Below are 24,979 nucleotides of genomic sequence, written 5' to 3'. Positions count from 1 at the left end.
TTCAAGCACCTACACTGAACACCTTCAAGAGTAAATTGGATGCTTATCTTGCTGGGATCCTATGACCCCAGCTGACTTCCTGCCCTTCAGGTGGGGGACTGGACTCGATGATCTTCTGAGGTCCCTTCCAGCCCTAATGTCTATGAAATCCTTTAGCCCCAACCTTCTGCAAATGTGTGAAGAATGTGTGCATCCAAAATCGTCTCCTCAGTCACCTGAGGACCCATCAAGCCTGACAGACTTCATCCTTGAGTCCGAGGGACTGCTGATGACCTGCAAAGCCCACTGGAGTCCTGTGCCCTTTATCTTGTACAACTAAACTGCACCAGTTCTGCTGCCTGGGAAATTTCCACGGCTGCAGGATGAAGCTGTTTCCCTCAGTGCTTTTATTTTCTGATAGAACCAACACATCTTGTCAGCTGTGACAGACTTCCAGCTAGATCAGCTGTGTTTCAAGGAGAAGGGTTGTGGGGAAAGTGCAAATGATAAAGGTCTAAGTGGTCAACATTTAATTGTGAAATTACTAGTTGCAAGGCTGACCGGACAAGAAAATGTGGGAAGAAGAAAAGACCTAGTAAACATGATGATTAAGTAGATCTTTTTCATAGTAAATTATAGTATTCCTGAATGAAAGTCATCTTTTTAACAGGGAAATCATTGAATGTTATACTCACACTTTATTTGTATTTCACTGGGAAGACTTGCATGTGCAGAAATATCCATTTTAATTAGAGCTGAAAAGAAGTCTCAGCTACAGAGCTGTGCCTGGTAGGTATTTTTATACTCTCTCTCAGTGAACTCATTTTATATGATGATGATTTCCTCTAATTTTTAATTAACATGTCTAGCTTAGATTTGGGGAAAATGATCAGTGTTTCATTAACTGGTTCACACTTGGAGATCTATGCAAACCTAATTGATACGGTTGCTACAGGGTACTCTGTCAAAATGAGCCATCCTACCATTACCTTTCCTTCCCTTCTCTTTCATTTGATTAAATGTGAATGAAAGGCAAACTGCAGCAGCTTATATTTTTGCTCCAAAATGACAGGGTATTATTATATTTAATAGGATGTTGTATTTCAATGCAGTTTTTTACCCAGAGGAATTCCAAAGAAGTTTATAGACAGTGTATAGAGGTAGCACTTGTCTGTCACTGATGCATATGGACCAGTGCCACAAGAAAGTGTAATTGTTTCTCTGTGTGTGTATGTGGGAAATTACACAGGTTAACCTGTAAGAGCCACAGTTAGAATGTCTTCTGCACCAAAACAAATACCCACAGTTTCAGTCTTTCTGATCATAAATTGTCAGGAATTAAATTTTTAAATCTGTGTGATGCAGTGACCTGTTGTGGAATTTGGTCTGGGTGTTTGGAGGGAGCAGGGATTCCTGACAAGTGGTCTGGACTCTAGAGAGACCTAGTTCTGTTCTCAGCTCCGTCACTAGTCTCATGAGTAGGCACCTACGGAGTTTGAAGTGGCCGCCCCCTGATTTCACAGGCAGAATGTGGGGCCCAGAAGCCATTTTGTGAATGGAGTACAGCAGCCCCCCTCACCTCTGATTGGCCAAGGGGGAGGTGGTTAGGGCAGTGGTCACCCCTGATTGGCTGTGGGGGCTGTCCATCATGCAGCCCAGTCCATCACTGTAGACTGGTGGAGAGGAGTGGGGCCACATGACAGGTAGCTCTTGCAGCCAATCAGCAGTGAAGAGTGGTGGTGGCAGCCATCTTACTGGCAGCCCTTCAAGCAGGCAGAGAGCCAATATTTTATTTTCTGTGAATTTTCTTTTTTTTCCTGTGGATTTTGTGGGCATTGCGCACTTTCGCAGGTAATGCTAGGTTTTGCAAAATCCATGAAAACCACAAAATCATGATTTTGGTAGGTCCCTACTTACAAGTGAGCTTGGGCACCCAACTTTTTTCTCTCTGCTTCAGTTTCCTGTTCTGGGAAAGGGGATAAGGATATTGATCTACAGATGAAATACACTGTATAAGCTTTGTGTTGTTATTATTACTTAATAAATTGACTATTTCTGAGAGGTGGGAACCAAACTACAATAGTGTTGTTATAACCGTAGAGCTTCTGTATCTATAAGCAATGGCACATAGGTACTGATTTGAAAAAGACGTAAGAAAAATCATGTTGAAAACCAAACCCAACAGTACTTTGTGTACACTGTATGAATTATGTTTTGAAAGTGAATAAGGTATTCACTAAAGTGTAACTAGAGATGATATTCTCTCTGGGCTTGCTGTATTGCAGGGAAAACCAGGATCTCTGTCATTTGGTATTAATTCAGAAAACAGCTGACTGTAATAACTGTAGTGTTGATACATTATAAATTATTCAAATATATTTTTATAAAGCCATTAAAGGGTAGTAAAACTTTGTTTTGTTTACGTGGCAGTGATAGAGGCTGTTGTTTTGATGTAGTATATTTGGATTTCTCCAAGGCATTTGATTTAGCACGCTCAGAGTTGTGCTTAGAAGATTTACATTACGTGGAACTAAAAGGGAATGTTAAAAGTAGCTCACTGATGGATCTCAATATTTGGTTGGTAATGGGAACTTTCTAGAAGGATCCCACTTGATACTGCTTTTTGCGTCAATGTTATTTTTATCAAAGATCTAGACGACAATTGATTTCGATTGTGAAAATCTTTGCTGGAAAAAAGCGGTGGGTTGGTAACTAATGAAGAGAGTGGGTTAATGTTACCAAGTTGTCTGCTGGAACAGTTGCAGTTCATTTTAATACAGATCAATACAAAGTCTGGGAACAAAGAATTGAGGTGCTCTCAATAGTATGAGGGAGTCGGGCTTCGAAAGTAGTGGCTGAGAATCACTCAAGGCTCTGTAATACGGTGGTTTCCCTTTAAGAAAGAACAGCCAGCCCTGTTAAGGGCATTCAGCTGTGGGCCTTCTTGTAACGGGGGTGTCTGACTGGGAATTGAAAAGCTCCAGAGGGGAGGGCTGAGAGGAGGCCGAAGGGACCATCTGAGAGGAGGATGCAAGTGACTACAAGTGCCTGCTACGGAAGGCCGGGCTGCTGCACTGGGAGTCGGAGGCAGAGGGCCACTTCTCGAGTGCCCGAGACCAGGCAGAAGAGGCTTGTGTCATTGTTCTTTGACTTGTTTGTTACTGAAGGACAAAGTTGTTTATGAGGACTGGCTGAGGTGCTCAGAACGGAGCAGAGCTGCCTGCCAAAACTGGCAGGCTAGAAAACCCACGTGCAGGGTCCTTGTATGCAACTGCCTCAACATAAGCACTTGATTCACTGCTCTGACAACCTTTAATATTTCACTTTTTATATGTCTGTGAAGTAGGGGGAAGATGTTTTTGCCTCTGTGCACAGCATTCTTGGGATGCTGTTCCCATGCTTCAAGAGAGGAGTGGAAATAGTGAAGAGAGCTAAAAGGAGGACATGACAAATGACCCGGGTGATGAAAAACAAACCTTATGATGTGAGGCTTAAAGAGATCTGAATATTCTGAAAAGATTGAGGGAAAACGTGATCACTGTAAATGATTACTTGGGGAAGAAAACTTCTTAATCTTTCAGACAAATCATAACAAAATCCTATGGCTGGGCGATCCAGTTAGAGAAATTAAACCTATAGATAAGATACGAGTTCCTAGAGTGAGAGAAAGCATTGGAGGTGTTGGATTCACCATTGCTGTGAGTCTTTAAAATGAGACTAGATATCTTTCAGTCCATTTTGGCTTTGGAGTCTGCATCTGTGAGCTATAAATTCCCCCCTCCATTCCTGTTCTTTATAGACAGTGGTTGCTTAATTTTTCTCTCAAGGGCTGTGTCCAGATGAGCTCAGATGTTTGTTTCCCTGGGGACAAGTAGTACTGGCACAACTTGTGCTGCTGCTACTTGTCCCCGGGTAACACCTGTGCTATGTAGCAGGTTACCTGTGGTCCTGGGGGCCTCCCAGGGCTGCAGCTGTGGCAGGAAGCCTGGCTGGCAGCTGGAACGTGGCTCTGGGTGGCCAGACTCTGGTTTTGGGTGGCATGTGCTGCCACTATAAGTGCCGCCCTGCCTTTTTATGGCTTAATTTTTTTTGGACAAAAAAAGAAGGTAAAGAAACCCTATAGCAGTGCGAGGCATGCTTTCATGTGCAATGTGTGGTCTGTGCTTGTTTGGATGTGGCCAGTGTGTTCATAACACTTGCTGCTGTGTATTAAAATTATAATTTTATTCAAACCTCATGCTTCAAGATTTCAGGTAGTCTTCTGCAGGAGTCACAAAGGTTTTTCTTCCTTGGTGGACAGTCAGTCAGGTGTATTTTGTGTGTGTGTGTGTGTGTGTGTGTGTGTGTGTGGAGGGGGGAGGGTTAATAGAATCATAGGAAAGTAGGGCTGGAAAGAACTGTATAAACACATCCTGTCCAGGGCAGGATCTTCCCTGACTGTTTCTGTCCAACCCACTCTTGAAAATTTTTAGGAGATTCCACAGTTTTTCTGGGTAGCTGGTTCAATGCTTTATCACCCTTAGAGTCAGAGAGTTCCTCCTAATCTCCAGCCTAAATTTCCTCTGCTGTTGCTTCAGGCCATTGCTCCTAGTCCTGGCTCCAGAGAGAAAAACCCATTTCTGTCATCTCTATAATAACCCTTCAGGTATTTGAAGAATGTAACCAAATCTCTCCTCAGTCTTCTCTTCTCCCTGCTAAATAACCCTTGTTCTTTCCTCATAAATCATGCTTTCCAGGCCTCTAATCATTTTGTTGCTCTCTGTTGGACAGTTTCTGAACTTTCCACATCCTTCTTGAAGTGTGGGGCCCAAAACTGAACTTAGTACTCCAGGTGAGGCCTCGCTATTGCTACGTAGAGCAGAAGAATCACTTCCCTTGATCTGCAAGTGACACTCCTGTTAATACAGCCCAGGGTGCTGTTGGCCCTTATCTAGCTTAACCCCTTCTACTTATACTTCAGTTCTTTGGAGATGGAGCACTGGGCAGAATGCACCAGTGTTCTTAGCCCCCCTGGCTCTCCAGGGATCTAGGAGACCTCCTGAGGATAAAAAGAAAGGCCTACAAAGGATGGAGGATGGGATTCACCTCCAAGGAGGATTATTCAGCACTAGTCTGGCCTTGCAGGGAGAAAACCAGGAAAGCCAAGGCTGCAGTTGAACTCCAACTAGCTTTGAGCATCAAGGACAATAAAAAGTCCTTTTTCAGATATGTGGGGAGCCGGACGAAAAGCAAGGGCAACATTGGACCCCTGCTTAACCAGATGGGGCAACTGAAGACCGATGCCCAGAAAAAGCCAACCTATTAAACGGGTACTTTGCATCGGACTTTCATTAGTCCCATGGGACGCCCATGCCTACTATGGGACAGGGAGATCCCCTGTCCTCTATTAATGCTGACCTCATGAAGGAACACCTTGAGAAGCTGGATACCTTCAAGTCAGCCGGCCCTGACAATCTACACCCCAGGGTACTCAAGGAGCTGGCGAGCATCATAGCCCAGCCCCCAGTACGGATCTTTGAAAATTCCTGGTGCTCTGGTGAAGTGCCCGAAGATGGGAAGAAGGCCAATGTGGTGCCTATCTTCAAGAAAGGGAGGAAAGTGGATCTGGCTCACTATAGGCCCATCAGCCTGACTTCTATCCCGGGCAAGATCTTCGAAAAGTTTATTGAAGAGGCCATCCTTAATGGATGCCAACATCCTAAGGGATAGCCAGCATGGGTTTGTTGCAGGTAGGTCTTGTTTGACCAGTCTCATTTCCTTCTACGACCAGGTGACCTGTCCACCTGGACAAGGGAGAAGAGATTGATGTTATATATCTTGACTTTAAAAAAGCCTTTGATCTGGTATCCCATGATCACCTCTTGGTGAAACTGGCCAATTGTGGCCTTGGGCCCACCATGATCCACTGGCTGGGAAATTGGCTCCATGGTCAGACCCAGAAACTAGTAATTGATGGAAGTCAATCATCATGGTGTCCTGTGACCAGTGGGATCCCCCAAGGCTCTGTCCTTGGACCCATATTGTTCAGCATCTTCATTAATGATGTGGACATTGGAGTCAGAAGCGGACTGGCCAAGTTCGCCGATGACACCAAACTTTGGGGCAAAGTATCGACACCAGAAGACAGGCGTGTGATCCAGGCTGACCTGAACAGGCTCAGCAAATGGGCGGACAAGAACCTGATGGTGTTTAACACTGAAAAATGCAAGGTGGGAAGAAAAACCTGCAGCATCCTTATAGTCTCGGCAGTGCTACGCTGTCTAGTACTACGGAAGAAAGAGACTTGGGGGTCATGGTTGACCACAAGATGAACATGAGCTTTCAGTGTGTTGCTGCAGCTAGTAAAATGATCAAAACCCTGGCTTGCATCCATAGATGCTTCTCAAGCAAATCCCAGGATGTCATTCTCCCCTTGTACTCGGCCTTAGTGAGGCCACAGCTGGAGTACTGCGTCCAGTTTTGGGCTCCACAATTCAAACGGGATGTGGAGAAGCTTGAGATAGTCCAGAGAAGAGCCACGCACATGATCAGAGGTCAGAAAAGCAGACCTTACAACGATAGGCTGAGAGCCATGGGGCTCTTTAGCTTGGAAAAGCGCAGGGGTGATCTGATGGCCACCTATAGGTTTATCAGGGATGAACACCAGGAACGTTTGTTCACCAGAGCACCCCAAGGGTTGATGAGGTTGAAATGGTCATAAACTACTGCAAGACAGTTTCAAGCTGGACATAAGGAAGAATTTCTTTACTGTCTGAGCCCCCAAGGTCTGGAACAGCCTGCCATCGGAGGTGGTTCAAGCACCTACATTGAACACCTTCAAGAGCAAATTGGATGTTTATCTTGCTGGAATCCTACGACCTAAGCTGACTTCCTGCCCTTTGGGCGGGGGGGCTGGACTCGATGATCTTCTGAGGTCCCGTCCAGCCCTAACATCTCTGAAATCTAGTTGGTCTCAGATGCTCTGCTAGTGCACCTTGTTCACGTGCTTAGGACATACTAATCACTGATAGGAGTGTGTTCACTTTATTTTGACCTATGTTAGCTGATAGGGATGTGTTCACTTCACTCTGCACTTTGAGGCATAGATGACCTTCAAGAACTGCCTGGGCATGCTTTACTTAATCAATCCCCTTCCATTGTTGTGGCCTTGGGCAGTGGTGGTACATTGTTCTATCTTACTTTTTGTCTGTGACACACACAATAGTTTTTCTTGAGGTCTGAAATGTGTTAGACTAATCCAAAGTTATTGCACTTAGTATGAAGGCAATTATATGAAATATAATAGTCTGTGATATAGGAAATCAGATCCAATGGGTTTGGGGTTTTTTTTTGTCTTTTCTGGCCTTAAGCGCCACGATTCTCTGAAAATAATTTGTATATAGTTTAGAGTAAAATGTCAAAATTAAACTTTTAATTTAGTTCAAAATACCATGCTTGTTTCTTAAACCCAAACGATAACCTTGGCCCTTGATAAATAGTGAGAATTATGTTGTTTGTTTTTTTTAAGGCATCTTTCATACAGAAAAAATTCCAAAGCATTTCAGACAGAGTCCCTGTCTGTCTTTGTCTCTTTGTATATGAGGATCACTCACCCAGTGTGGAAATGAAGCTCCCAATAAGCAGCAAAAACATAAGGAGACAAATACTACCATTCTATAAATCCTGTCTACCTGCTTTTAGTTTCAGAAGAGCACTGTGTTATGTACTGGTTTTCTTAACACTTTATTTGTGTCTGTTAAATGGATAGGTTCATTGTGGGTTTAATCCCAGAACTGATTAATGTGTGTTGACAGATCATTCTGTCACGTCTTTCTTTGAGTATGTTAGCACAATACTGTATTGCGCATGGGCAGAGTTAAGGTTGAATAGCAATTCATTTAGAAATTCCTACATTTATGAGTTTGTGACTTACAACTTATCCTGAATTTTTAGAACCATCTAGCTCAGTGGATCTCAACCCGTGGCCCGTGGGCTGTGTGCAGCCCAATCAGTACATTGCTGCAGCCCATATGACATCTGGTTAAACAAAAAGTAAAGACATTTGACAGTGTGGAAATGAGAGAGATTACAGTATATTGATTTGTATTGCATTACTGTTAGATAACGCACACAAAGCATTTTTAAATGGATACACAGGAAGTAAGTTGTGTGGGTGCAGCCCATATAACACGTTGAGAGCTGTAAGTGTGGCCCATTATGGCAAATAGGTTGAGCACCACTGATTCTAACTAGAAGCAGCTATTTATTTAAAATATTATTACTCACACTTGTATAAAGCATTACATAATATTTAATTTTAATTCTCGCTCTTTTGTTGTACTTTATGCTGTTTAATAAGTATGTATAATTAAGAGCCATCTTCTGAAACTCCAAATAAATAGGTTTTCTTAGAGGTCCATTGCTTCTTCCCCTTTACCTCCCCTTAAGATCCCACTCATAACACATCCCTCCTTCCTGGCTGGGCTGTTCTCTTCTTTCTCCTTCTGTGAAATAAGCAGATGAGACACTGTAGAGCAATAGGGGGATTAATACTTACTTAAAGATCCAGAAAAACACAGCTATTATGCATTGGTTTATAGAATATTTTTTTACAAAGATTGTAATTATGTTTTAGAGCCTAGGGTTTAAACATACACAACTGCATTCTATTCCAGTATCTTTTTTTGTTATTATAACATATGGTATTAAAAATACTTCAAAAACAATGAATTAATGATACAGTTTGCAAATTTTGCCAGCCTTTGAGCCCCTCAGTAAGTGGCACACAGGCTAGGGACAGAAATTATACATATACTGCATTAAGTGATCAGAAAATGGTTCAAATCTGTAATGCAACAGAAGTTCAGGGTGTTTATATACATACATTTATCTGTTCTGATGTGCTGGAGATTCAGTGTATCAGACCAGACTCCATCAGTCAAGTCTGTTCTGCATGCAAGCCGGTGTGCCCGGCACTGCATTGCATGTGTATGTATAAACGGCAAAATGTGCATCAGTACTGAGAAAATGGTGGCAGTGTGCTTTTGAACTAAAACACCTTTGATGTGTTTTAATTCAGAAGCACACCACTGCCATTTTCTCAACTGACGTAAATTTTGCCATTTATACAAATGCATGGGCCTTCATCACACAGCGCTGCAGTGCAAGCACGTGTGCAAATGCCCCCAGTGCCCATAAATCACTTTCAAAATGGCCCAAACCGGTTTAAGATAAATCTGGATGGATGTAATATCAGACTTAACTGATTTAGATTAAATTGGTTTATTGAACAGTTGTCTTCCCCACATCTCCTCCAGATTCAAGTTAACTCACAGTCCCCCAGCAGCATCCCAGGATGCTTTGCACTTCCCCTTCAAACCCCTCCTCGCAGGGTGGGCTAGCTCTTGGCCCAAGCTGACTGCTCCAGCCAAGCAGGGAAGTATGCTGTAGTGTCTCTGGCTTCTGTCCTGGGTCACTGCAGGTGTGTGGCTGCATTTCTGGAATCAAAAGTGAATGTCTGTTCATTTGCTTATTGGTTCAATCTACACAGCTTAGTCTAACCTATGAAGACTGAACTGATTCAGCCTCAGGCTTTTTGACTGTCTGTACTTAGCCACAGAGCCTTGGACCTTAAACTTCCCTTTCATTTGTGAAATGGACTATGGAACAGGACAGAACAGATTGTTCCCAAGAAAGGCATCAAAGTTCTACCTTGTCAGTGACTGGAGACAAAAGATCCTTGTTTTTTTTTTAACTGTTATCTCATGTGAACTTGGAGAATCAGTGTTCACAAGAGACTGTCTCTGCACAAAGTGCCTAGTCCTATCATGTTCTTTCACTATTAATGCATGGAGTTGGATCAGGGCCACCAGTTTACAATAGTGTTTATAATAGCTTGCTTATAAGGGAGATCCATCGCTCATGGAATCTTCTGATCACCCAGTCTACTCTCTATCAAGCCTAGAAGTAGACTGTGTATCCCTTTGGAGTTCCCCATTGTCATACCATAGTGACATGAAATCCTAGGAACCGAGCACTCTGGAAAGCTTTGTCATAATTTGAGAAGGGAACGCTATCAAAAATATCGTTTGAGTTAAGTTGCTGTCTGCAGAGATTATCTTACCTTCTTTGGGCCCAGAGTGGCCTTTAATAAGTAGAAAACTAGATTTCTTTCTCTGGTAAATATAGAATCAGTGTATTTTAGCTTAAATAGATTTCTCATCTTTTAAATAAAATAGATTTCTTCAGGTAGAGGATGGATGGATCTTTGAAGTAAATTAAATGGAAATGTAAACTCTGGATCAGATTTTATTAATTGGGTTTTATGAACCCAATTCAATTTTATTCATTGGATTTTACCATTCCTGACCGTATATTTAAATTAAAATCCCTTCCCGGCATTGAGTGTTTGTCATTCATGACAATTCATTTTCCTTTTATTTTGAGTTAAAAATTATACTACCTTAAGTAACCAAGTTTATCCTTGGGCACTGTAGTCTGTCCTTTCAAACTTTGAAGGAAAGTCATTTTGATGTATATGGTCCTGTAGTAGTCATAAAGACATTTTCAGTAACACTCCATACATGCGTAGAACTGTTTGAAGTTCAGAGTTAGAATGGATGCTTCTCCAACTGTGAGGCTGGTCTCCCAAGGGAGATTCTTCTTTTTCCTGTGGGGAAGGGAGGAGATTATTGGAGAAACTGCAGGAAAAATTGGGAAGTGAGGAGGGGAGACAGGTTTTATTTGCTTAGGACAGGGATAAACTATCAGTTGATGGTTGATTGAAAAGTACTGAATAGATGATCAATTTATGTGTTGTGTATACAGCAAAAATAGTCTATCTGAAAGAAAATCTTAACGAGCTGCCTTGTATGGAGTATTAAATGTGCTGTTTTCTCGTAATATATATAAAAAACCTTTGGCTATTATGATCACCAGCGGACACACAAGTGGAAGTGCACCATACAAAAGTAATATCCCTACATGTAAAAAAAAAAAATCTATATATCTATATCGATATCTCGATATTGATATTGATCATGTTGTAGGGATATATATATTTCATGTATGGACTTTACTTCTGCATGCTGCACTTCATGTTAGAAAATATTAGAATAGTGTCTCTTTAGTTTATGAATGTAATGGAACTTTTTATGCAATTTATTGAAATCTTCAAATGTAGCAAACTAAAGTTTGCCATTTTAAAATAAGGACATAGTAGCTAAATAAGGAACTTTTTCAGAGACGTTGACAGATGCCCAGACATGCATTCGTGTACCTGGTTTTTAGGCACCCATGTTTGAAAACTTTTGGCTGAAGTACTTGTCAGTCCTAGGACACATGGAAGAGTTGATAATAGAAATCAAAACCTTCTGACTCCAAAGCTTTGCCTTTGATTATTCACTATTAGATCACCCATCCTCCACTGAGGTGATAAGAAGTTATATTCAGATATGTTTATTCTGGGCTTCTCTCTCCTCAAAGGCCTTGATTCTGCTTTTTAACATTCTGGTATGCACTATCACTTTCCACATAAAATAAGCTATAGCCCTTGTAGCTCTATAATAAATGATAATAAAGATTTTTGTTGATGTGATCCTTGTTTTAGAAGTCCAGTCCTGAAGATAAACTCAATGTCCACTTGTGATCATAATAGCCAAAGGTTATATTTTTCTTTAAGAATTGAGACCAGTGGAATTGTACATCACTTTTGACTTGTGATTTATTTTTCCCCTGGTATCTGTAATCGCAACAATTTTACAAAATATGCTTTAGAATGAGCCTAATACAATATCCATTTCAACTTGTAGTTGAGACTTTGCATGCATACAGTTGAAGTCCTTTTCAATGTTCTACTTGCATCCATCTTTGATATGTAGTTACAACAGTCTGATATCAAGCAGTAGATGTTTATCTAGTAGACGGATCATCACAAGTAAATTTATAGGTCCATTTGCATGATGAAACAACTTGTGTCATTACATTTAATTGCATCTTACCTGGATTCTGTTGGGTATACTTAAAAGTTCCCTTATAAATTTCAATGCCCTTAAGTCACAAACTACAGGCCAGTTAGTCTTACCTCAATTCTGGGCAAGCTTTTTGAGAAAATTATTCTGGCACAAGTCCACGAGGGGCCAGCAGGGGCGATTATGCTTAGGGGCAACCAACATAGGTTCCTTAGCAGCAGGTCCTGTCAGACCAACCTGGTGGCCTTCTACGACCAGGTCACCAAATCCTTAGATGCAGGGGTAGCAGTGGACATAGTCTTTCTGGAGTTTCAGAAGGCCTTAGACAGTGTCTCTCACCCCGTTCTCATTAAGAAACTGGGGGACTGTGGTGTCAACACCCACACAGTCAATTGGGTCGCCAACTGGCTGGAGGGCCGCACCCAGAGGGTGGTAGTGGGTGGGTCATTTTCGACCTCGAGGGATGTGGGCAGTGGGGTCCCCCAGGGCTCAGTCCTCGGGCCAGCACTGTTCAACATCTTCATCAGTGATTTGGACGAGGGGGTAAATAGCACCCTGTTTAAATTTGCTGATGACACTAAGTTCTGGGGGGATGTGGGTGTGCTAGAAGGGAGGAATAGGCTGCAATTGGACCTAGACAGGTTATAAGGGTGGGCGGATAAGAATAGGATGAGATTCAACACCGACAAGTGCAAGTTGCTGCACCTGGAGAGGAAGAACCAGCAGCATACCTACAGGTTGGGGAACTCCTTTCTTGTACTGACAGAGGCAGAAAAGGATCTTGGAGTCGTCATTGATTCCAAGATGAACATGGGCCGGCAGTGTGGGGACTCAGTCAGGAAGGCCAACCGCACCTTGTCATGCATCCACAGATGCATCTTGAGCAGGTCCAAAGATGTGATACTCCCCCTCTATGAGTCACTGGTCAGGCTGCAGCTGGCGTATTGCATCCAGTTCTGGGCGCCGCACTTCAGGAGGGATGTGGACAACATGGGGAGGGTCCAGAGGAGGGCCACTCGCATGATCAGGGGGCAGCAGGGCAGGCCCTACGAGGAGAGGCTACGGGACCTGAACCTGTTCAGCCTCCACAAGAGACGGCTGAGGGGGGATCTTGTGGCCTGTTACAAACTAGTCAGAGGGGACCAGCAGGCATTGGGGGAGTCAGTGTTCCCCTGAGCACTACCAGGAATGACCAGGAATAACGGTCACAAGCTGGCAGAGGGCAGGTTTAGGCTAGACATCAGGAGGCGCTACTTCACAGGGCGGCTAGGGTCTGGAACCAACTTCCAAGAGAAGTGGTGCTGGCTCCTACCCTGGGGGTCTTTAAGAGGAGGCTAGATGTACACCTTGCTGGGGTCGTTTGACCCCAGTAATCTTTCCTGCCATGGCAGGGGGTTGGACTCGATCTGCTCAGGTCCCTTCTGACCCTAGAAACTATGAAACTATGAATTTATGTTTTTGAATGAAAATATACCACTGGTTGCATATTTTGTATGCAAGAATTGTGAGGCCTTAGAGCCTCTTGGGGAGCTTTTGTTTGTCAGCAGTGAATTCTTTTTGGCATGAAGGAACTTCTTAAGGTCAGATTCAGTTTTAACATCTTTGAAATTCCTGCAATTTCAAAATATCTAGTCAGGGGTTTAATGCAGGATCCCATTAAGTTCAGTGGACTTGGGATCTAGCCTTCAATAAATGCTTCAGGTGTAGAATGTAGGTATATATAAAAGAGAGGGGCAAAAACACTTATTTAGCAGTGGCATTCACATGATGGATCGCAATTATGGCCATTTCATTTGCACTCTGACTACTCTGCCAAGACTACAGCTGGTGTTCCAAAACAGCTGATTAACTAGTCATAACAAAAATAATTTTAATTTTTTTCCCCAAAGTGTAAATTGGTCTGAGGGTAAAAATGGGTGTTATTTACTCTTGTTTTCAATGGAATGTTTTAAGACTGTGTACCTTCTGACACTGCAGAACTTAACCTTCATGGGCAGGGCAGTCAAGTGTGATCCATGTAAATAATAAGAAATCTAACTCAATTTAAAGTGAATGTCCTAGAACCAATGTAAGCAAGAGCCGAACTGGATCTGAAAGTGCTGTCGTATTAGAAGAAGGTACCTTAGCCTAGTCAGACACAGAGTTATTTTCTAAATCTGATAGATCCTGAGGTACAGGAATTATATATATATGCATGCTTATATTGGTTCTAGGACATTCACTTTAAACTGAGTTTATATATATATATATATATGAGAGAGAGAGATATTTAAAATTCCAGGAGAGAGTGTGTGTGTGTGTGAGAGAGAGAGTATACACACATGCGCGCGCACACATATATATATAATGTATGTATATGTATGTGAGTGTGTATATGTGTGTGTGTATGTATGTATGTGTATATATGTGTGTGTGTGTGTGTGTGTGTACACATACACCCCCCTCATCCCCCACTCTGTAAAAGGGAATTATATGATCCTGTTCAAGCCATTTATCCATTTAACCTCTCAGTGCCTCAATTTCTGACCTGCAAAATGGGGATATTTTCATAAAGGTGTAGTGAGGATGAATACATTGAAGATCTTTGAGTCATTTCCACGCTGTGATAAGGGGGTGGGGGGGCATATAACTATCATGGATTAACTATTCTCTCAACAATGTTCTAAAACTCGTAAATAAAAAAGTTAACTTTTTTCTTTTTCTTTCAAGTTCGGCAGAATAGGCACATCATACCTAACTTTTCAGATGAAGACATTTAAAAAAAAAGAATCGTTCTAGTAACATTTTCAACATTTCTGTGAAGTTTTTAGGCACTTTTTTAGGAGACAAGGCATGGAAAAATTAAGGCCCAAAGGAAGTAACTCTTATTGAAGCTGCTTTGCAACTGTAACTATATCTTAACAATTGCTGAGGTGTAGAAGACTGCCTCAAAGAGTCTGTCACAAGCCAAAGGCTTTGTTATAGTGAAATAAAGAAATATGGATCTCGTTATTTCTGGAATCCTTTTCTGTTTGTATCTTCTTGATCTGGAGGTCATTTAAAAATGTAGAGCTTTAAAACTGGAAACTTGAACCCCTGGAAGCTGGCTGAGGTAAAACGTAATGACAGAACATGGTTGTAGGTGATCTAAAACTATGTGGTGCTTCAAAGTTTTAGGCATTTCTTGTGTTCTTAAGCTGAAGACCTTCAGGTTTGGCTTGGGATCTGAGCATAGAGATTTCTTTAACATTTTGTGGCTCTTTCAGTGTTTTCTTTGACATACTTGGCTTGTAGCCACGTTTCCTAACTGCTCCCAAGCCCTTTCTAATACCCTTTTGGCCTATTTGGATGCTCTCCCAACCTTCTGCAGCCTTTCCATTGGCATTGCTATTTGCTTTCTGTTGCTTCAGAAATCATGCAGAAAGGAAATGTACTCTGCACCCACCCATCCCCTCCTCAAAGGGTCTGGTTGTGATCTCTTAAACCAGAAAAGCTACAATTTATCTAGTGTGGCCCAAAGTGAGTGGGGACTCTGAGCAGAGCACTGGTAGATCCCGTCATGTGTCTCAATAGAAACAATATTTTCACTAAAATGCAAACAATTTACTTAACAAGAAAAAATGAGGGGAAGGATGAAATGAAAGAGATTTATATGAAATAAAAAAGTAGAAAATAGAAAGAAAAGAGGAAGAAAAAGGACAGTCAACATGTTCTGAAATTCACATTCTCATTTAACCATGTGATCTCATGGCTTTGCTTTCCAGTCTGTACTTCCATACCAGGATCCTAGACCTTCTACCTAACTTATTTATGCATACTGCCTATTTTGTGAAGTAGAAAAAATATTATTTCATCCCTTTACAGGCTACAGGCCGTTACAGTAGGCTTTCATACCCATAAAGCCAAATTCAGGTGGCAATACTAGCCAGGGAGCATTAAGCATAATTTTGCTAACTCAGAAAAAATATTGAAGATTTAGCCTCTGATGCTGCATTGAGATCACTTTGGGAGAGTTTTTGCACCTGTACACATTCTAGATGCGTGTGTGTTCAGTGGATAATTAGGCTGCATTAGCCGGTATTAAAACATATTTTTGTAGTCAGTATAGATCGGGACAACTTTTCATTAACAGAATGTTAACTGGTCACAATGATTAACCCCATTGTTCTAGTGGGATATAAGTCGCAGTCTGGAGAGATGTGACAAAGAGGCCACGTCTGCCAATATCAGTGAATCAGATTAACATTCTTCCCAGATTACAGGAACCTTACATATGTTTCTTGCATAATACTTCTCTTCAAAGTTAAGAGCATAATTGTATATATATGGCAATATCAAACGCTCTTGCTCTGACAGAATTTAGTGACTCAGGTCAGAAGTATGCCAACTGACTACAATTGTGGTGTTGAGTAGTTCAGTTACATAGCAGCCTGGGCAGAAGGGGAAACTGCACTACATGAGTTTAGCTTTCCTCCCTGGTCAACTAGACTGACTGTGAAAAATGGGTGACCAAAGTTCACTGGCTAGCCCAGAATAAGGCTTTTGAAGTACTTGGAGAAGAATAAATCTGGGATATCAAATTTGTCTGGCCCCAAGTGTCAGATAAAAAGTGTGGGGTCAGTCCAGAGTACACACGCTGCATGCTGTTCCTGCACAGGATTTACCCCGTGCGCAGAATCTGGTGCCCAAAGTCAGTCTATGAGCCTGGTCCGGACCACCCCAGATCCAGCTTTCAGGGATGGCCTGGTGCAGGTTTCACATGCAGTGTGCGGCCAGACTGGCCGCATGTGCAATACTCTGCACATCGACTGCAGTGTGTGGAGCCAGGGTCAGTGCATGTTGTGCGTGAGGCTAGTCTGAGACCTGCAGGCATCACTGTGGTTCAGGTAATGGGGCCTTACAGGCTGGATTCAACCTGGGCCATGTCTTTGACACCCCTGGAGTAAAGGAGATAAGAAACAGACATGTAAAACATCATCAGTGTCATCTGTGCCAGATCTTGAACTTTCATTGGAAATGATAAGTGTAGTAATCCAGCAATTGTTTAGTTTCTGGAGAGTTAGTGTCATCTTATTTGGAGATATGTTATTAGAGAAGATTAAAAAACTCATAGAAAAGCAGACGTCTTCTTCCAAAATTCAAAATATCATGCATTCAGGTCAGATAAGATGTTAAAAACAATCCTTGATCTCTAATGGGGAAAAAGGAATTTTACCTCCTGGTTTGTTATTCTCCTGGAGTTTTCCTAGATTTATATTGTAGCATTTTAGACTCTTCTTAAAATAAACCAACATGTAAACTCCTAAAAAAGAGTTTACAGCTGCATGGTAAACAGAAATTGCAAAGAACTGGATCTTTTCCTAATGGAATAGGACAATGTTGTGGTCTCTTTGGAATACTATGGAAAGCTTAATATAGGGCAGGTAGATAATTACGATAGTACTTTGACAGGTTGCAGATTTAAGATCTGTGTGTTTATTGCCATTTAATCTTTAAACCATTTATGAACCAGTGGGCTTCATTCAGTCTATATAGAATGGAGCACAGTTTTTATTGTTTTAAAGTAGAATCAAAGAAGACCAGGTAGCCTCATACTGAGTTTAGGTATGTTAATTTTATTTGCAGATTGAACAGTCAGATATATAAGCCGGTGAAGCAATAAGCTAGAACGTTGGTCCAGGTATAAAAATTGAACAGCATCAGTTATGAAAATTGAGGCAGCTCTTCTGTCCAAGGGTTCTTCCATTGCAACCCTTGTCCCCTAAGAACAATGCTGCTTTAGTCAATTTGCTGGCACCAGGCTCAGCTGTTAGATTTTAAGACAAGAACCTTTTGTTGCTTTCTGCTTTTGAAAGCTGCTGGGAAACAAAGCCACTTCATAATTCTTCAGATCCTTCTTTAAGCTCTCCTTTGCCATGATACCTACAAAATCCTTTGACATTGGTAAGGCTGCTGGTGCAGCTTGAGGTCTAAGACCTCATGCTAATTTATATTCTCTTTTACTCTTCAGTTGTCTCTATACATCTGTCTGCCTTGTTTCACAGCTGGATTGTAAACTTTTTGAGGCAGGGAATGCCTTTTTGTCTCTATCCATAAAGTGGTAATGCAATGGAGTCTTGCTGCATATTCACCGTTTCTCCATTTTACTTTATTAATCATAGTATTACAGCTCATATACATAAATAATGGCAGGAACAGACCCTCATGCACACGATCTTAAACTCATTTTGAACTCTGCAGTAATTGTGGTATTTTCTAGCAGCATATATTTGCACTGCTTCCTCAAAGAAGGAATTTAGTCATTTCTATGTCTTTATTTGAATTATGAATAGATCCACTATACAGAATTATTACAAATGCTTAAGGCAAATGCACTGATACAGTAACAACTGCCTTCAGACACAGAAAATATTTTCCCAGTAAAATTTAGTTTTAAGAACTGGGAATCTATGCCCATTGTAAAAGGGGGCTCTCTCAGGACTGGTCTGGTGTTGGCCTGCCCACCTGTTTCTGGGCCAACCACCCACCTTCTTTCCTGCCACACCTTGCTGATACATAATTATGGTGATAATTAGGTGGGAGGCTGCCCATTCTTGCCCCGATGCCATGGGGCGCTATCTGTGGCTCTGTTCCTCCCCTACACCGCAGCCCAAGCCTTGCAGATGGCATCCAGGTGACAATGCTCCCAGCCTACAGCCGGACCAAGCTTAGACGTCATTGTCGGGCCTCAGATACGCACACACTCATACCGCCCTCATCTCACTAGGGGCTCTCACACTCCACCCACTCTCACAGGGTTTCTTTCACGCATTGACAACTTTTGTACTGCCTTACTCCCTCTTGGAGTGGGCCCCTTTGGCCATAGGCTTTACCTAGCGCATACCTCGGGTGGCAGACGTACCATCATTTGGGCCTCTCCCGTGATCCTCACTGGGGTAGTGGGCAGCCAATTACCCAACCAGGGCCAAGCTTGCCCTGGCCCCCCCCAGGGCAACTCTATACACACCCACACACATCTACTGGGCTCCCAGCCCTCTGGTTTCCCCCTCGCTGGGGCTCCACACCTGCCCCCTTTACTGGATCTGTTCCCATGAACAGCATACTGTTCCCATGTAAGCATGTGCTGAAGAATATGAAAAATTGTAATATTTCTGAGAAATGTCTTCATTTTATTTTATTGTCTACAAGTATTTTTTATACCTATCACTATCATTTTCCATTTTTGAATAAGTTCTGATAAACACAAGAAAATAAGCAGTGAGTTTAAAGAGTAGCTCCTTGTTTTTGAATATATACTTTTATTAAGCCTTTGAAGTGCTTCCAACAAAGCACTCTTTTTCTTTTTAAGGACAAATAACTGGAGTCAAATAATACTTCTCATGCAAAATTCTCTATTTAGAGAAAAAAATCAGTCCCTCTTAAGAACAGTCCATAAAAGAAAAGAGCATAGAGAGAGGTTGGAAAAGAATTCAATTTTTTTTCATTCCACATTTATCAAAAAGGCCAGGATCTTAAGGGCTCTTTTCATAGCAAGAAAAAAAGCAAAGTTAAATGGAATGTGATTGATCTGAAGTCCCTCCCTTTTTCCCTTTTCCTTCCTCCTAGGTGGCAGGATAATGAAATGAGGGGGATTAAAATGGGCTCCCTTAAAGCCAAGAAAATTATTAGGAGATGATCAAAAGCATATTGTATCCCTTAAAAGAGAAAATTTACACTCTCTGGTAGGTTTTTGTTGCAAATGATTCTCAGCAGAGGGCAAAAGTAGAGAGTAACAGCTGAGAAGAAAAAAGAAAAATAATTAAAATATCCAGGGTTTATAGGAAGACAGTAGTAACATAATAATGTTGTAGTAGTAGGCTCACTGTTTAGTTCATTTGTTTGTGTACCTGTATTGCAATGAACAACCAGGGCAGTCATGCCAATGGGACTGCTTTCAACATGGATTCCCAGGGCAAAAAAATGCTCCTGAAATGCAATCTTGGAGCACTGTCTTGGGTATTAATTGCCATAAAAGTGTGAGGTCCCCCTACCCCCAATAAATGATACCTGAAAATGGTGGAATAGTACTAAAGAGCTTTTGAACAAATCAGAAGTAACTTTTTCCAGAAGGAAGAGGGAGTTAAATGTTAAGAACAGGTCAGGAAGCTGATTAGCTAGTAAAAAATTCATAGGTCTCAGCCAGAGTTCCAATCAGGATAGCTCTTCTGTTGAAACAGGTCTAACTCCCAGTGCCCATTTAAGGTGAATGAAGAATTCTTTGGAATTGATTCCAAAATATATATAGTGTTCATCTTTAAGAAAGGAAGAAGGAAGAGCCATGGAGTTACATACTGATGACCCTCACTTCAGTCCCTGGAAAAATCATAGCGGTCATCAAGGAATCCATTTCTAAGCAGTTGGCGGAGAAGATGGTGATTAGGAACAGTCAGCCTGGGTTCACCAAGGGCAAATCATGAGTGACCATCCTGATTTGCCTTCTATGATGAGATGACTGACTCTGTGGATGCAGGGAGAGTAGTGGAGTGGACTTTAGCAAGGCTTTTGATATGGTCTCCCATCACATTCTCACAGGCAAGCTAAGGAAGTATGGGTTGGATGAATGGACAGTAAGGTGCATAGAAAACTGATTGCGTCATTGGGCTCAAACGGTAATAATCAATGGCTCAATGTCTAGCTGGCAGCAGGTATCAACTGCAGTGCCCCAAGGGTTGGTCCTGGGGCTGGTTTTGTTCACTATCTTTATCAATGACCTGAAAGATGGGATGGAGTGCACTTCTGGCAAGTTTGCAGATGACAGCAAGCTGGGGAGAGTAGTAGATATGCTGGAGGGTAGGGCTAGGATTCAGAGTGACCTTGACAAGTTGGACGATTGGACCCAAAGAAGTCTCTTGAGGTTCACCAAGGACAAGCACAAAGTCCTGCAGTTAGGATGGAACAATCCCATGAACCAGTACAGGTTGGGGACTGCTGGTCTCTGCAGAAAAGGACCTCTACCGTGAACAATGCTGAATATGAGCCAACAGTGTGCCGTTGTTACCAAAAAAGCTAACATCATACTGGGCTGCATTAGTATGAGCATTGCCAGAAGATGGAGGTTTTTAAGACCAGGCTAGACAGATCCTTGGCTGAAATCTAGTTGGGGATGACCCTGCCTTGAGCAGGCGGTTGGACTAGATGATGTCCTGAGGTCCCTTCTAACCCCTTCTATGATTTTATTATTTTAATCCTGGTCCAACATGCATAGCTACTAGGACAGTAGACTGTGCAGTTAGTAGTCCAACTGATGGACTAAGGAAGTTTTATGGTGAGAGAGATGACAGGATGCAGAAAACCACTCTTGAACCTTGCCATGTGACACGGACATAGGCTTTTGCAACCTTGAACCGTGCCATGAGGTAGTCTGGGGCTTCACTTGTAGTCTACAGAGTTATAAGAGTGAGGACATAACTGGTTGTTAAAAAAAATAGATTTTATTTACCAGGCAGTATGTAATGATCCTTCGGTTCAATAAAGATAGTCAGGCATGAATGAGAAGAACTGGAAAAGTCGGTAAATCTCTGCAGTCCCTTTGTCTCTCTATTACCTAACGGAGAGATTGCTTTCTATTACCAACTTCCTCAGTCTCCATAGTTAGGGAGCATCTCTAAATTATAACTTGTGTCACTACACAAGGAAGATCATTGGTAAATGTGCCATTAGAAGAGAAGAAAAAGGGGACAGTAGAGTGCTAGCCACATACCAGGGGTGAGGGGGTAAGAAGTGATGAATTGTGGGGTGCCTGGAAGACCAGACCTGTGTCACAGAATGTTTGATGTCCACACATAACATTTAAAAGAGTACTTGATCATCCAGATACACTTTTGGATCTTTCTGGGCAGCTTTAAACTGCTTTAACAGGCTGTATAGCTGTCTGCTGCCGATGTAAACTGAATTCAAACTGGTCTACATTTGTCCGTACTCAGAATCTTTGGAAAAGGGATGCAAATGAAGTTACATGGTTCTAATGCCTGCCAGACAACCTGTCAGAAAACTGGAGGGGGTAGTTACTGGGTTTTTTTAAAACATTCCTGCAAACTGGAGAAATCAGATAGGTTAAGTATTCCTTATTGCTCCATGCAGCAGAAGGACCTAAGTTGAGAACAAAAAGAAGCAATGTAATTGGGAAGCCATGGAGGTACAATTTTGATGACTGACAGATGTCCAGTATTGTCAGATGAAAACTGCTCCACAATAAAAATCTATATTTCTTATCTTGTCTAACATGCATTTTATTTGTGTATTACCCTCATTTTTAAAAACAATAGCTTAATGGGTTATTTTAAGGTGTCCTTTCTTTAGGGAGCCTCTGATAGAATAATACTGGGGTTAAGACAGCTGATAAGAGCATTGTTAAGAACTTGGGAGAAAAAAGACATGAATAAAAGAAGGTGTCTAGCCAGGTGGTTGCAGATAATAGAACAAGTTGTCATATTTATCTAAGTGCTGAAGTTGTTAAGCATAATTTTCCTTCATTGCTATCCAACTAAATTCTAACGGGTTTTCTGTGAATTCTAACTGAATTACAAGGAGTTTTCTGTGATTTACATTAATAGAAATTGGAGAAGTGGTGGGCCTTCTATCATTTCTCTGTTGACTTTGCAAGTCCTTCTTCATTCACAGATGGCTACAGCACTCTGTAGGATAGCAACATGTACACATTTTTGGCTGCCATCCAACCTGGAAAATGCTTTTTAATTATAAGGTCTCACAGAAATGAAATGAAATGTCTGCTCAGTAAATCAAGGAGCTGCTCTACTAAATGAGACGTAGAATTCCTAATGTCCAAATACTCTGGAATTTCTGGAAAAGATTCCTACACTTTTTTGGATTCATTCATTATCTGAGATCAAACAACAGTATTTAGTACTATCACTGTTTAGCATGGAAAAACACCTCTAGTACAGAGGATTATATTGAAGGCTGAACGTAAAGTACTTGACCTGTAGTTTTTAGATACTGGAATGAAATACATGGACATAACTGAATTGTAGTCAGCCCTTCTGACAGCTTCTGACCCAGTCTTGGTAGACCATTACGGAAGTCTGTTAATACTCTTTAAGTGCCCATAGATAACTGGCTGTGGCTTGTCTAGCCACTAAGTCATTTTCCATAACTTTTACCTGGTGCTTCTGAAATGCTGTAGAGAGAGCTTCTTCATTTTTAAATGAATTTAACAGTCACATTGGAGAAGAGAGCTTTGACATGTGCTATAAATCACTGTTTCTGGATTAGAATTATCCTACCGAATGGGTCCCTCAGTGAGGCATTCCCTTACTAGAGATGCTGCTACAGGATGCAGTTTACAGTTACATGAATTGAATGGCTGTCAGGTATGCTCTGAACACTGGCTTTCTAATTAGATGTTTCTCCCCCCACCTCCCTCCCCACCTCCATTTCATCCGCACCCCCTTGCAAGGTGAACTGCTGCCAGTCAGCATAGTTGTGGGTGTCCTGTAGTCTCTTATTGAACCCTTCCTACTTGAAAGCCTCTTATTTTTAAGAAGGATTTGACAATGCTGTCTTTGGAGGATGTCTTGGAGAGCCTTCTGTAAGATTTAGGGGACTGAGATTCTAAAGCTTAAACCTAGTATATCTTAACTATATCTGATAGCAGCTTAATTCAATAGTTTTTTGCCTGATCTCGGTAGACAGTGGCTTCCTTGTGCGTTCTGCCATCATTGAAAATCTGCAATTTAAAAATTACAGTTATGGGATGCATAGGCATAAAAAGTGTCCGTTTAATAATTTTAAGATTGATTGCCATGGTTGCATGGGTATGTAATGAAACAAAGTATTATAGAATATCATTTCTTGTATCTTCTAATTATCTTTCTTCTAGTCTGACTGGCCAAAACTATATTTTCAGCTCTCATTAAAGTTGCCTGGGTAAATTCCTGTGGTCTGAACAAATGCCTGTTGGTTGAAGAGAGCATTGGCCAAAAGTTTTCCCTTAATAATCTGAGCCAGAGATGCTTGTTCATGATAGTGAGGTTTCCTCCTTTTCCTACCAAGGGTCAAGTGCAGCAAAGCTGTAGTAAGATGCTAACAATAGAATAAATAGCTGACATGATGAAACATGCCTGGGGCTTTAACCAGGAGTCTCAGCAGTAGGTATCTCTACCCCCTGGGAAATAAGTGTTTCTTTTGGCTTTTCATGCCACATTACATTTATTCACACAACTATTTAAAACTAAGTGGTGAAATTTAAAAAAATAAATACAATTCTATAACTTTAAAACAAAATGCCTTTTAGCCAAACAACAGGAAAATGCAATGGGAAAAAATGTTTTTTAGATTGTGACTTCTTTTAAGAATATGAACGCTTTAATATATTTTAGTGAATTAAGGCCTGATTCTGATTTTTCTTATATTACTGTAAATCCTTAAGTAACTCTATTGTATTTAATAGGTTCCACCATAAAGAGTGAGAGTGGGGCTACATTTGAGTTTGCAAAATGCTATGTATGTTCAAAGGCAAATAAATGAAATTACCTTGAATTCTAGAGTCTCTGTGCTGTCCAAGGGGCAGCCACCTAAGCCCTGAATTGTTGCATCAGTACAGTACTAGTACATTAATTATCTGGGTAATCAAAGCAAATAGCTAAAACTGCTGTTTGCTGAAGATTTCATCTGGTGGTCAAGAACAAAGCTAGGTTTAGCTGAATAAAAGCATGCTTCAGACTGTTGGAGGCGACTGATCTTGACCCTGTATTAACCAAGTTAACAGCTGTGCAAGAAACCAGAGGTTCTTCCAATTTTACCTCTCCAGGATTGCCATGGTAACTGTGGTGTAAGAAGAACTAATATGGACTGGCAGCAAGTGAAAGGAAATTTGATTTAAGTGAGCTAAATTTAAAATGTAGCAGCCGGCACAGTACAGTAGTTATGGACTAATGTTTTATACTGTTTGGCCAATGAGTTTGTCTTAATTTGCTCTTGCTCTACAAACACTGCGTTAATGAAACATGTTTCTTACTTGATGTTTTTTCCCACTAGCGTGAAGTGTTTTTGTCCATGGGATTTAGTTTATATAT

The 24,979-nt window shown here is 41.4% G+C and overlaps 1 protein-coding gene across 6 annotated transcripts in view; it reads left to right on the top strand.

Moving 5' to 3' along the window:
* Positions 1-24,979, top strand: part of SORCS2 (sortilin related VPS10 domain containing receptor 2) — a 983,379-nt gene that overhangs the window by 270,922 nt on the left and 687,478 nt on the right. The gene's annotated exons all lie outside the window — the stretch shown is intronic.

This window comes from Crocodylus siamensis, chromosome 2 (assembly GCF_052110815.1).
Source record: "Crocodylus siamensis isolate JL-2025a chromosome 2, ASM5211081v1, whole genome shotgun sequence".
Taxonomy (NCBI): domain Eukaryota; kingdom Metazoa; phylum Chordata; order Crocodylia; family Crocodylidae; genus Crocodylus; species Crocodylus siamensis.
This window is presented reverse-complemented; position numbering and strand designations above follow the sequence as displayed.